Source organism: Helianthus annuus, chromosome 4 (genome assembly GCF_002127325.2).
Source record: "Helianthus annuus cultivar XRQ/B chromosome 4, HanXRQr2.0-SUNRISE, whole genome shotgun sequence".
Lineage (NCBI taxonomy): Eukaryota > Viridiplantae > Streptophyta > Magnoliopsida > Asterales > Asteraceae > Helianthus > Helianthus annuus.
In genome coordinates this window covers 50,957,471-50,970,135 of record NC_035436.2, presented here as the reverse complement: position 1 = coordinate 50,970,135, position 12,665 = coordinate 50,957,471, and the positions used below count along the sequence as shown (strand labels likewise).

At 35.8% G+C, this 12,665-nt stretch overlaps 1 long non-coding RNA gene and 1 pseudogene across 12 annotated transcripts; one reads left to right on the top strand and one right to left on the bottom strand.

Moving 5' to 3' along the window:
* Positions 1-1,810: 1,810 nt before the first annotated feature.
* Positions 1,811-5,974, bottom strand: LOC110936673. 12 transcript variants are annotated; one of them, XR_004891094.1, is made up of 9 exons: positions 5,749-5,974; positions 5,512-5,593; positions 5,101-5,171; positions 4,666-5,027; positions 4,367-4,470; positions 3,241-4,268; positions 3,018-3,158; positions 2,896-2,933; positions 1,811-2,012 (listed from the first exon to the last, which is right to left on the bottom strand). It is a non-coding gene; the product is annotated as an uncharacterized LOC110936673 (long non-coding RNA). The 12 variants fall into 12 exon arrangements; XR_004891088.1 differs by lacking the exon at positions 1,811-2,012 and adding an exon at positions 2,095-2,514; XR_004891093.1 differs by lacking the exon at positions 1,811-2,012 and adding an exon at positions 2,095-2,492.
* A 3,553-nt stretch (positions 5,975-9,527) lies between these two features.
* Positions 9,528-11,233, top strand: LOC110934747 (annotated as a pseudogene).
* The last annotated feature ends 1,432 nt before the right edge of the window (positions 11,234-12,665 follow it).

Below are 12,665 nucleotides of genomic sequence, written 5' to 3'. Positions count from 1 at the left end.
AAATGTCAACTTTACCACCCAAAGCAGATCTACGAAAAGAATTGAGAAAAGAATATCTTGCATACATCATGAAAGAAAAATTCTATCCAGCTGAAGAAAAACAGTTTGAAGAATGGCCAATAGTTGCATTAAAGCATGAGGCAAACAGAATTGAAAGAATAAAAAATGATCCAAGCAAGAAGAGGACAGCCCCAAACTGGAACAAATACAAAAAGTTCATTGCTGACCTTACATCTGAGTATAAAAGAAAGAAGCAGGAGCTGGTGGATGCAAAAGTGGATACTGCCACAGCCATAGCAAAATGGACAAAGCAGTATACCGATGAGGCTTATGAACGGCTGAAGAAAAGGAGGATGACAGATTCTGACACTCCAAAGAAGCCTGACTAACAAAAGCCAGAACAACAGATTAGTGCTCCTAAACCACTGATCATATCAGCAGATACCCCTATCCTTGTGATAAACCAAGAAAAAGGAAAACTGTTGACCAGTGAAGAAGAAAAAGAAAAGGAAGCTGAGTACTTTACAGAAGCCATCAAGAAAATGGATCTAAAAGAAGATAGCTCAGTGAAACTTCAAAACCTTGTCAAAAAGGTATTAACCAAAACTGCATCACCAAACACTTCAGCAGACATGACAGCCATTGAGCTAGATCAAAAGAAGAGACAAGAACAGATTGAAAAGGAGACTGCAGAAGATATAGCTGCAGCAAATGATGTCATTGAAATGGCCTTCAAACAAATGTCTGCTGAAAGTTCACAACTTTTCACAAGGCCAATATCTCCAAACTCATCAGTGAATAAATCTCTCCCAAGAAACCCATTGGATTCAAAAATACTAAAATGGATGTCTGATCAAAAGACCCATGTATTGACCCTGCTCAGATCCAATGGTGAAGTGAAGTACATATCAAGGAAACAAGCACTAAGCCTTGGTGTTGAAGATCTACAAGATCTCCTTGAACTTACACTGTGCAGGGATGAGGATGACTCAAGTTCCAAGGACTTTGAAGCAGATTTTAAAAGACAAGTTAGGGAACTTCTGATGAGAAATAAAAATCCAGAATAATGAAGGGTTTTGGCATTATCTGTTCCAGGGGGAGATTGTTGGGATTGAACCCTACCAGAGGAACAGATAATGAAAGCCAAAGCCGGATCACAACAGTGGATTCATAATAAGCAGCTGGTCACATTAAGCTTTCCCCTTGATAGTGGTCATCTAGCATCTGATAGACTTGAAAGTACTGCTCAATAGAACAACTGCTACTAAAGAACTGTTGAAGTTTAAAGGCTGAAGCTCAATCTACTGACGGAATCCAAGCACTGCTAAAGAATTCAAGCACTGCCCATTCAAGGTCTGATCACCCTTTAAAGAAAGCACTGATGCTCAAACAACAGTGGTTGACTACATCAGTGGAATAAAGAATCAGTATTTATACATCAGTGATTAGAATGCAATCAATGTATATATGGTCAGTAGTTATAGAACAGTAGATAGAGTTTGTTAGTTTGTTAGATGTCGCTTTCATGGTGACGTCAGCAGAGATGCCTCGGTGGTTTGGTTTGCCTATAAATGGAGCAGTACCCTGTACTGTTACATTTGATTGACTGAGCGAGTTCTTCTCCTCATGTCTAATCCTTTCATCTTGTGCAATCAACCATGGAGTATCAGGCTGAGGGGGAGTTTAGTTTGTAAGCATGCTTTGTAATCTTTTGATTTACTTTGTAATCTTTTGACTGATGCAAATCATGTGTTTTTGAAATCTATTTCTCTCGTTGATCGTGTTTACAAAGTTTGTTGTTCATTTCCGCTGCACTTAAACTCTGTTCATTTCTATTGATTTGTTCAGATTATACAAACAAACACAATCATGACAGCCTTCGATCCTAACAGCGGGGGTAATTAAATTAGTGTGTACCCGACGACCAGAAACTTCACGCAATGTTTCTACCCAATGTGACGTAGAGTCTGCCGTGTAGCCCATGTCTTGGAAATATTAAGCTATGGTAACTCCTGAATGAAAATAAATATGCAATTACATTACAACTTAGGTAATTTGACTAACTATTGATAGATGCATTAAAACCATAAGGTATGGAACAAAAAGATTGAATATATGAAAACCCTAACAAACTTCACACTAGCAATGTTTTCAATGGCTAGGTTATCGAAGAAGCCTACAATACTAATAACAAAACAAAGGATCCATTTCAAACATATGTACTGGGATATTGTTTCCTAATTTTATAATTACAAATAAAGTTAGGAAAACGTAATAGACTTAACAAATTAGGAAAAGAAAATCTGGATAACCAAATGAAAATGAAGAACGATGAGAATGGAACTGTTATCAATCATCTGCAGATCTTGATTATCTCTTTCAGTCGGCCATAGCGATTATCTATTTACCCAATGAAAGATTATGATAAATAGAGCACCCGTTCAGGATTACTTGGATCCTTCAAAATCCCAAAGAAAGGACACCCATTCTATCTATTTGATAACAAAGTCAAAACTGCAATAAGCAATTAATGTTTAGATGCACACATCAATATAAATTTATTAAATTAATTGTTCATGACTCTTTCAGAAAATCAACAAAAGAAAAAAAGAAAGATCAGTAGCACACAAATCCACAATAAATATAACCCACAAAACTTCCAGTCAGTATGCACATGTAGAATATTTTCAGCCATGTTGTTCTCTATAAGTGAGATACGACTCTCAACTTAAAACACATGTGTATGTATATTATATTAAGTTAGCTGAGATATGGCTCAAGTTACCCATCACGCATTAATTATTTAAAAAAACTTTTGGAAATGAACAAAATAGTGATTGCGCCTGGACCGTCACGATCCATAACAAAAAATCCATTAGAGCTTGAACTCATTACCTAACTCACTTGACTCGCCACCTGCAAGACCCTGCATACTGCATAAGGAAGTTAAAATTTTGGAATATAAAATATATAATACATAACTATATAAATAATTAATATTTCAAACAAAACTTAACTTTCTCTATTGTCATCAGTATTCCACTCAGCAAGACGAAGAGGCTGCACTCGTGTAGTAAACTTAAAACCAACTTTCTCTCTTGTCAAAACTGTACCAGTAGAAACTGAAGCACTCAAAGGCGAAACAATCTTGCATATACCTGAAAGTACAAACATTCAAGGGGAAAATGTTTAATTAGAGATAATCCTCTAATATTTATAAAAGAATTGAGGAAGTATTACCAAATCTTGAAGCTTCTGAAGCTATATTTTGGAGATAAACCAAAGGATCCTCAAACTCTTCTTTACATGGAAAGTATATAGGGCACTCTGGAACCTTATCTGTCCAATCAAGATCGTTTAAATCAAACTTTTCAACTGTGGGTTTTGACGTATTATCTCGCCCACATGAATCCAGATTGCTGAATAACCCATCACTCGAAGATGCAGAACCTCTTAATGCATCTCCTCCACTTCGAATCATTAGGTTAAACACAAATGCAGCATCGTTCACAGTGCCGGATTTCATCCGCTGAAGTCTCTTCGCTTTAAAATAGTTTCAACCACTGTTGTAACTCAACAGTAGTTTCAACCACTGTTGTAACTCAACAGTAGTTTAACTCACTGTTTTAACCCAACAGTGGTTTAACTAACTGTTTTAACCCAATAGTGGTTTCAACCACTTTTTTAACCCAACAGTGGTTTAACTCAGTGTTTTAACCCAACAGTGGTTTCAACCACTTTTTTAACCCAACAGTGGTTTAACTCACTGTTTTAACCCAACAGTGGTTTCAACCCAACAATGGTTTCAACCACTTTTTTAACCCAACAGTGGTTTAACTCACTGTTTTAACCCAACAGTGGTTTCAACCACTATTTTAACCAAACAGTGGTTTAACTCACTGTTTTAACCCAACAGTAGTTTCAACCACTATTTTAACCCAACAGTGGTTTAACTCACTGTTTTAACCCAACAGTGGTTTCAACCACTGTTAACCCAACAGTGGTTTCACCATAGATAGAACCCTATTCTGGTTTTCATCTCTTAGTAATTCATCCATTATTTGTATAGTTTCAATTTTCAAAACATCTAGAAATGTGCACTTCATCATCACTCACGTTCACGTACCATACACACACATAAAAGTCACCCAAAACTGTTAGAAAAGATGGCGGACCAATCTGGTTGAAGATTCGACATGCCCTCGAACGGCATCTTATTGTGTATAATGCGTCTTCGATCCCTGCCTCAGTGTTACTGTACTGTAAAGCTACACACGTACGCACAAAAAAAGCAGGTACATGAAAGTCAGATAATGAGAAGCAGAAAAGAAAAAGACGTAAATCATTTCTGTTGAAAATAGAAAACCTCTGGAGCCATCCAGCGGTAAGTTCCGGTTTCTGCAGTCATCATCTCTGTTAATAATTCTTCTCTTGCCAAATCAAAGTCAGCAAGTTTCATAGATTTGTGATCTGCAGTCAGCGGCAAGTTTTAATAATTCAACTTCTATCTCTGGCTTTATTTTTAGTTCATAGAACTTCAGTCTTCCCCAATCCATTACCAAGCCCCCAACGTTGTTTAAAAACCCCAAAATTAGAGTTCACCAAAAGTTATAATGGAACTTTTTGTAATCTAAAATGAAGAAAGGTGGGAACACTAGTACTCACCGAAGTTTGTTGATGAATCCAAAATACAATGGATGACAAAATAAGTGATGATGATTAAATCTCAAATACTCGTTCCGGCTGCCACTAGAGCCATATAGCATTATCATCGTCAGGTGGGTGAAACCTGTTGACCCTCCCAACAACGCCCATGTGCGGCCTTCATAGCAGGTCGGAAGTCACGTCAGGCTAATCTTCAATGGCTCCCTGTGACGCATCTTCATGCCAAACCTCATCTGTTCCATGCATATGTGCATCATCACCATCAGTTTCTGAAGTTTCTTAGAGCCAATCATCACCATACTTTCTGCTTTAAACTCTATCCATTTTGACCCATTAGCTATCCCCTCCGAACGACACGTTACCTATCCACTCGGAGATGTAAAATTTCCTACTTGAATGGAACCAAAGGCAGATAGCAATGAAGAACATATATACCTAGAATCTTGTTAACAGCAATTCAAGCCCGTTCAGCCCACTTTAAACTAAGATAGGATCCGCTTCCAGCACTATATATGATGTAACAAAAAAACCCTAATATGAACAAACTGATGTAACAAATTTGAACAAAAAAAAACCCTAATCTGTATTGATTTGTAAAAAAATGTAATATGAACAAAAATAAATGCTAAACTGAATAAATTGATGTAGCCCTAATCTTAACTTCAAATCAGTGAAACAAAGTTAAAATGAACCGAGATAATTGTAAGATAAACTCATATTGGATTAACAAACAACTAAGATTTATAAACAAAAATCAAAGCAAAAAAGAGTCACTAAAACCTAAGATTAATGTTCTGAGATGAAATTAAAACCAAAACCTAAAATAAATGACAGATTTCGACTTACAATGGAGTTAAAGAAGAGATTGTCTTCAATATCAAACAAAGGATGAACATTGGCTGATCTGCTGAAGTCAGTTCATAATCACCTGACAACAAAAGACGACACAAACACCGCCGAAAACTGTGAATCGAAGTCAATCCAACAAAAATCGAAACAAAAAAGAATCACTAAAACCTAATATTAATGTTCTGAGATGAAATTGAAACCAAAACCTAAAATAAATGAAAGATTTCGACTTACAATGGAGTTAAAGAAGAGATAGCCCTAATTACTACTTCGTGGATCCCGGCTGAAGAAGAGGAATCGCAGATCTAAAGAGGAATCGCATCTGGTCTTCTTGAATCGCCAGAGAAGGGAGAAGAGAAGAGTACGGAAGAAGAATTAGAAGATCTAGGGTTTTTAGGAGTGAGATAAAGGGACGGAAGGGCGGGAAAATGGGATTGAGGATGCCCTAATCAAGTGACACGTGGCCCGAATCACTTTCATTTATTATATATAATAGATAATAGATATATAGGGAAGGTTCATTTGAGAAGAAAATTTAATTGAGAAGAAAAAGAACAAAGGGTAATTTTGTAAAACATTAAATAGTTTTTTTCACTTATCTCATTTATTATCATTTTTGACTAATTAATTAGTCATAAAGACTATTATCCTCCACACTAACTTTTTTTTTCCTACACACATCAAAAGTTATCCTCCATATTTCGAAATTCATCCCACACGTTGAAATTTATCCTACACAACTCGTAATTTATTCTACACGACTCGTAATTTATCCTACACTTTAAATTATTTTATTTTATTTTTTTTGAAAAAATATATATTTTGAAGATAAGTTACAAAAAATTTAATGTAGTTAGCTATTAAAGAGAAAGACTACAAATTACTATATAGATTTACCGATGTACCCTTATAGTAACATTAAATACTTATATTAAATGAAGTAAAGTAAGGCATTCTTATTGGTTGAAATTTCTTCTTTTTTCTTCTTACCAAAAATTTCTTCTCATTTGAACCCTCCGCTATATATATATATATATATAGTGGAGGGTTCAAATGAGAAGAAAATTTTTGTAAGAATAAAAAGAATAAGTTTTTAACCAATAGAAATGCTCCATTTTACTTCATTTAATATGTTTATTTAATGTTATTAATAAGGGCATATAGGTAAATTGTAATTAATTAGCTAACTAATTAAATTTGTAACTCACTTTTAAATATACTCTTTCAAGATAAAATAATTTAGTGTGAAGGACAATTTTCGACATGTGTAGGATAAATTTTAGTATGTGTAGGATAAATTCTTAAATGTGTATGATAAATTTAGATATGCGTAGAGTAAATTTCGGTAAGTGTAAAATATATGTAGGATAAATTTTAAAATGTGTAGGATAAAATGTTTTTTACTTTATTAATGAGAGATAGCATAATTAATGAGATCTGTTATAAATTATTTAATGTTTTACCATTATGCCCTTTCTTCTTTTTCTTCTCACATTAAATTTCTTCTCAAATGAACCTTCCCATATATATATATATATATATATATATATATATATATATAGTTGAAGAGTATCACAAAAGATATATATTGTAAACAAACCTTAAAAATATATATTATTTTTAAGAAATACAATTCCGGAAAGTATTAAAAATCATAGAATTGATTCTTGACAAATAATGTAAAACACACAATATTACACCCACATACAAGTATACTTTCCCAAGTATACGTAATATTGAAAATATTATTTAACCAATTACTTATATTTACTTTAGGGAAAATAATATAAGTATGATATATTTGGATAAGTTAAAAATATATATTATTTTTAACATATATCGTTTTCAAAATATTACCTATACAAATATATTTTTGGGAATAAAATATATATTCACAAGTGAACAATACAATATAGACAAACAATAATGCGACAAACGGGCGAGACCCGACCATCAAGGGCAAGTCCCACACACATGGAGAACTTATACGACTAAAACAAACTAAATACATAACTCAAGATGGTAACTTGTACTTAGTAAGTTACAAGTTTAAGTGATTAACGTACGTAGAACGTTTATAGGTTACGACATCTACGAGACGAACACCGGTGAAGTTTCAACGCTAAAGACGCAAATCTGTGAGTTCATGTCCTCACTTTTAAACATTTTCTTGTTTTCTAAACTTTAGGGAAAATATATGTACATGGTATATTAAAACAAAACTAAGGAATACATAGATCATTTTACGAATAGGGTGAAACTTAAGCACCATTAATCAACTATATGCCTTAGACCGGGGAGTGAAAGGTTAGATCTAATGGGTTTGGGGCAACCCATTCTTGGCCTCGTGTTACCAAAGAGTGCTTTTGGGTCCCAGACGTGAATCGACGGAAAAATGCCTAGGTTTGGATGCTTCTTATATTGTCACATATGTTAATGTCCTAGCTAAACATTAACGATCTCGATTTCCTTACATTTACAACTCGCAAACTTACATTTTACAATTACATCCCATGTTTTATACAAATACAACTCTTACGCTTAACACAAACTGCATGAATTCACACCAACTTTTGTTGACGATTTTCAAAACTTACATGTATTTCAAGAAACTAGTGGATGCGCGGCCTCTTTTGTTCAAGATGTAGTTTTATGTTTCAAGATGTTTTGTGTCCATGCTCCATTCCCACCTTTCGATGGATTTGTTTGTTATATCCCGCCTCCTTGTGGCCATATATGAAACAAAACCTTAATCTTTAATTTGAAATGAAGTTGTAAACTTTTTAAACCACTATCTTTTGTGGAGATATAAATTCTAAACTAAATTTGTATTTTGGATGATTAAACTTTGAATGGCAAATTGGAGTTTGTTTTATATCACGTAGTATGTTTACTTATTGTGTGCAATGAGAACCTTTCACGATCACACCTCGTGCTTCCGCCTCTGAAAGGGGTGTGACAAATCGAGACCGACTCGTTATCTGAGTCAACTCACCTCACTCCCCGATCCAGTAACTCGCTCTCCGAGTTTTCCATAAACACCGATTACAGCACCAGAGGTGAAGAAGATGCACTCTCCAGAGACGACTCTTCTTCTTTATCCGAACAATGTGAGAACTAGGAGAGCGATTTCTAGCTACCGATATATGAGCAGTCTACGTGAGCTATATCTGATGCCATCGGATAGCATATACGATATGCGTTCAATCGCGGCGTCGCCGGAAGAACGACGATTTCAATGGGAATGAGAAGACTCTGTTTTTTGTTAGAGAACTGAATGGCGATAGTCGCTTGCTCCAGAAGCTTCCCCCGCTGCCGTGACGGTATCTCCACGGTGACGCCGTCACTGGCTCCATAACGAGCCTCTCCGATCCTAAATTACGCTCGATCCGAATGAGTAGGATCGTTTCAGAAGGAAATCTCGACGGTCAAACTGGTCCTATGAAAGATTTCTCATCGGAGATAGCGATACTTCCTGTGTAATCTCGCCGATTGCGGTGGTTGTTGCAGCGGTTGTACTGGTAGTTATGGTTGGGTGGCAGTGGCCGGGTGGCGGTTATGGCCGAGTGGCAGTGGCTAGAGTGGTGATGAGTGAGAAGAAGGAAGATTGTTTATGGTGGTGGTGTTGGTGTTAGAGTGGTGGTTAGAGAGAGAGAGAGAGAGAGTTAAGAGACAGATAGATAGAATGAGAGAGATCTGATTTGTTTCTTTTTAATATTTTTGTTTTTTTTAATTCTTTTTTTTAAATTATTAAAGATATTCTATATAAATAAGTAGAATTACGAATACAATCTGATTTAACATTAAAATTTAACTGAGTTTGAGGTAAAGGGCATAACATGTTACGTTTTGCAAACATAAAGTATGAATCTCGTTACTTTTAAAGACAAAGGACACACTTCGCAATGGGATGCCAACATAAAGGATTAGTTTTGTAATTTACTCCCACAAAAATAATACTATATATCCTGGTTAAGTTGAGCCATTTCTAGCAGCCGTAAGATCAACCATCAATGGCTTTGTTTCTCATAATACCATCAGCTGTCCTTCTCTTATTACTTATCCTCCTTCCCATTACAAGGTTTCTGTCAAAATCCCTCCCTCTACCGCCTGGACCACCCGGGTTACAGATCATTGGAAACCTGCACCAACTCGACATCTCGGACCTTGCAGTCTACCTATGGGGTCTGTCAAAACGCTACGGCCCGTTAATGTCCCTTCCCCTTGGTAACGTCCAAAGTCTCGTTGTTTCTTCGGCCGAAATGGCCAAAGAAATCTTGAAAACCCATGATTTGGTCTTCTGCACCAGGCCAACAAAAGCTTTCATACGATAACAAAGACATAGTTTGGTCACCGTATAATGAGTACTGGAGACAGATGAGAAAGATCTGCACCCTTAATCTCTTTTCGATGAAACAAGTGAACTCGTTTCGTTCGGTTCGAGAACAAGAGGTGTTTGACATGATTGATCGGATAAAGACCCGAAGTTCTACGAAACAAGCAGTGAATTTAAGTGAAGATGTTATGATTCTTTATAGTAATATCATTTGTAGGGTGGCTTTTGGGAAAAGACCATCTGCATACAATTATAGAAAAAAGGGGAAACGACTTGGTGAGCTTATGTTGGAGTGTCAAGTGATGTTTGCTAATTTTTTTATAGGGATTATTTTCCTTTAATGGGATGGCTTGACAAACTCAATGGAAGCATTGCTAGACTCGAAAAGACCTTTAAAGACATGGATGAGTTCTATCAAGAAGTGATTGATGAGCATTTGAATCAATACCAATCAAACAGTATTAATATGCAAGATGATATGGTTGACATATTGCTTAAACTCAAGCAAGATTATTCAAATAATATCACTTTTGATCACGTAAAAGGCGTACTCATGGTGAGCATTTTCCTTTCATCAAAAAATTTAGATTCTATCTACATGTTTCGACTTTTCGAGCCGGGGGTCTCACTGGAAGCAGCCTCTCTATTCCTACGGGGTAGAGGTAAGGCTGTCTACATCTTACCCTCCTCAGACCCTACCTTTGTTTTGCTATTGGTGGGATTTATTGAGTATGATGATGATGATGTTTCGACTTTCATGATTGTGTTGGTGTCCTTTTGCAGAATATTTTGTTAGCGGGGACTGGAACAAGTGCTTCAACAGTGGTCTGGGCGATGACTATGCTCATAAAAAATCCTGAATTTTTGAAGAAAGTTCAACAAGAAGTGAGGGATGCAGTGGGAAAGAAAGGGAAAGTAGAAGAAGATGACCTTTATAAGCTTGACTATCTAAAAGCAGTAATCAAAGAGGCACTTAGACTATACCCAGTCGTACCACTTTTACTCCCTCGCGAATCAAGAGATCAATGCATTTTAGAGGGATACAAGATACCAAAGAAGACTCTAGTGTACGTTAACGCATGGGCAGTAGGGCGAGACCCTAAATGTTGGAATCGACCTGAAGAATTCGATCCAGAGAGGTTCATGGGTAGTAATCTTGAGTATAAAGGGGCAGATTTCGAGTGGATCCCATTTGGGTCTGGTCGTAGAGGTTGTCCAGGCTTGTTGATGGGAGCTACGGCGGTGGAGTTGGCTCTTTCAAATCTTGTTTACTCGTTTGATTGGGAATTGCCTAAAGGGACTTTAGACATTGACACTTTGAAAACTAAGGGGACCGTAATGCATAAGAAGAATGAGCTACTACTAGTAGCTAAAGTTCCATGATAAACCTCAACGAGGCCAAGTGAAAATCCTAGAAATAAAGCACTCTAAAAGTAGTGTTCTTCATCCTATTCCAGTTTGTACTTCCTTGTGTTGTGTTATGCAGTAATAAAACAAGAAAAATAACAAAAGTGACTATTTTTATGTGTGATTTTTATAGATGTGTGAGAGATTAATTACGCCCACCAATGAGAGAAAAGATTTGCCCAAAAGAAACAAAGAAAAGGGTTAGAAAATTGAAAAAAAATAAATCTAATATTAATTTTAACTTTAAATATTAATATTAACACCCCCTCAATTTGATAATCCGAACATGTCATGCATAGAGAGACCTTGAATTAAGAAATCATGTTGAGATGCCAACAAACCTTTAGTGAAGATGTTCGCCAATTGCTTGTTGGTATCCACGGCCATAATTTTGATTAATCTAGCGGAGATTTTTTTCCCTAAGAAAGAACAAATCCAACTCAAAGTTTTTTGTACGGTCATGAAAAACCGGTTTTGCAGCAATGGAAATGGCAGTGTTATTGTCGCAAAATAAGTTCACAAGAAGGTTGATAGGGATGTGTAATTCCGTCAAAACATTTAGAAGCCAGAGAATTTCACACGTAGTAGTGCACATAGATCTATTTGTACTTAGCTTCGGCGGAGGATCTTGAAACAGTGCATTGTTTTTTGCTTTTCCAAATAATTCCCCAAAAAGATATAAAATCCTGTCACAGATCGTCTAGAATCAAGGCATTTGCCCCAGTCAAAGTCAGCATATGCTCTGATATTAAGACCAGAGCCTTTGCTGAATAAAATGCCTTTGCCTGAAGCTTTCTTTAAATACCGAAGTAAGTAAGCGAAGAGCAAGCTGAAGGTGAGAGTTAGTTGGTCGATGCATGTATTGACTTAAAAATGCACAGTGTAGGAAATGTCAGGTCGAGTGTGAGAGAGATAAATCAGCTTTCCTATAAGTTTTTGATACCCTGTAACGTTGGTTAAAACAAATTCATATTTTTTGCAAAAGTTTGTTACGACATGATGTTGTTCAATAGGGGGGTTGACAGGTTTACACCCACTAAGGCCAAAAGTTTGGCGGAGGTGGTGGTGTGATGGAGATATTTGCCTAGTTATTTAATGTTTTCCTAACTTAATTATTATCAAATAAATATAATTTATAAAAAGACTTAAATACCTTTTATTTAATAAATGGATGGAGTTAGCGGATGGAAACGACAAAATTTTAAAAGCACATGCACTCAGATGCATGAAAACAAATTATTGGATGAAAGTAACAATATTCTTGACCAAACCAAAACCAATGAGACATATTTATTTGCATATTATTAAAAAAAATTAAGTTTTAACATATTTTTTTTCCTTTTTTAAACCCATATTTTCTTTATCATTTGTTTTTTGTTTTTAATAATTCTTTTTATAATTATTTCCT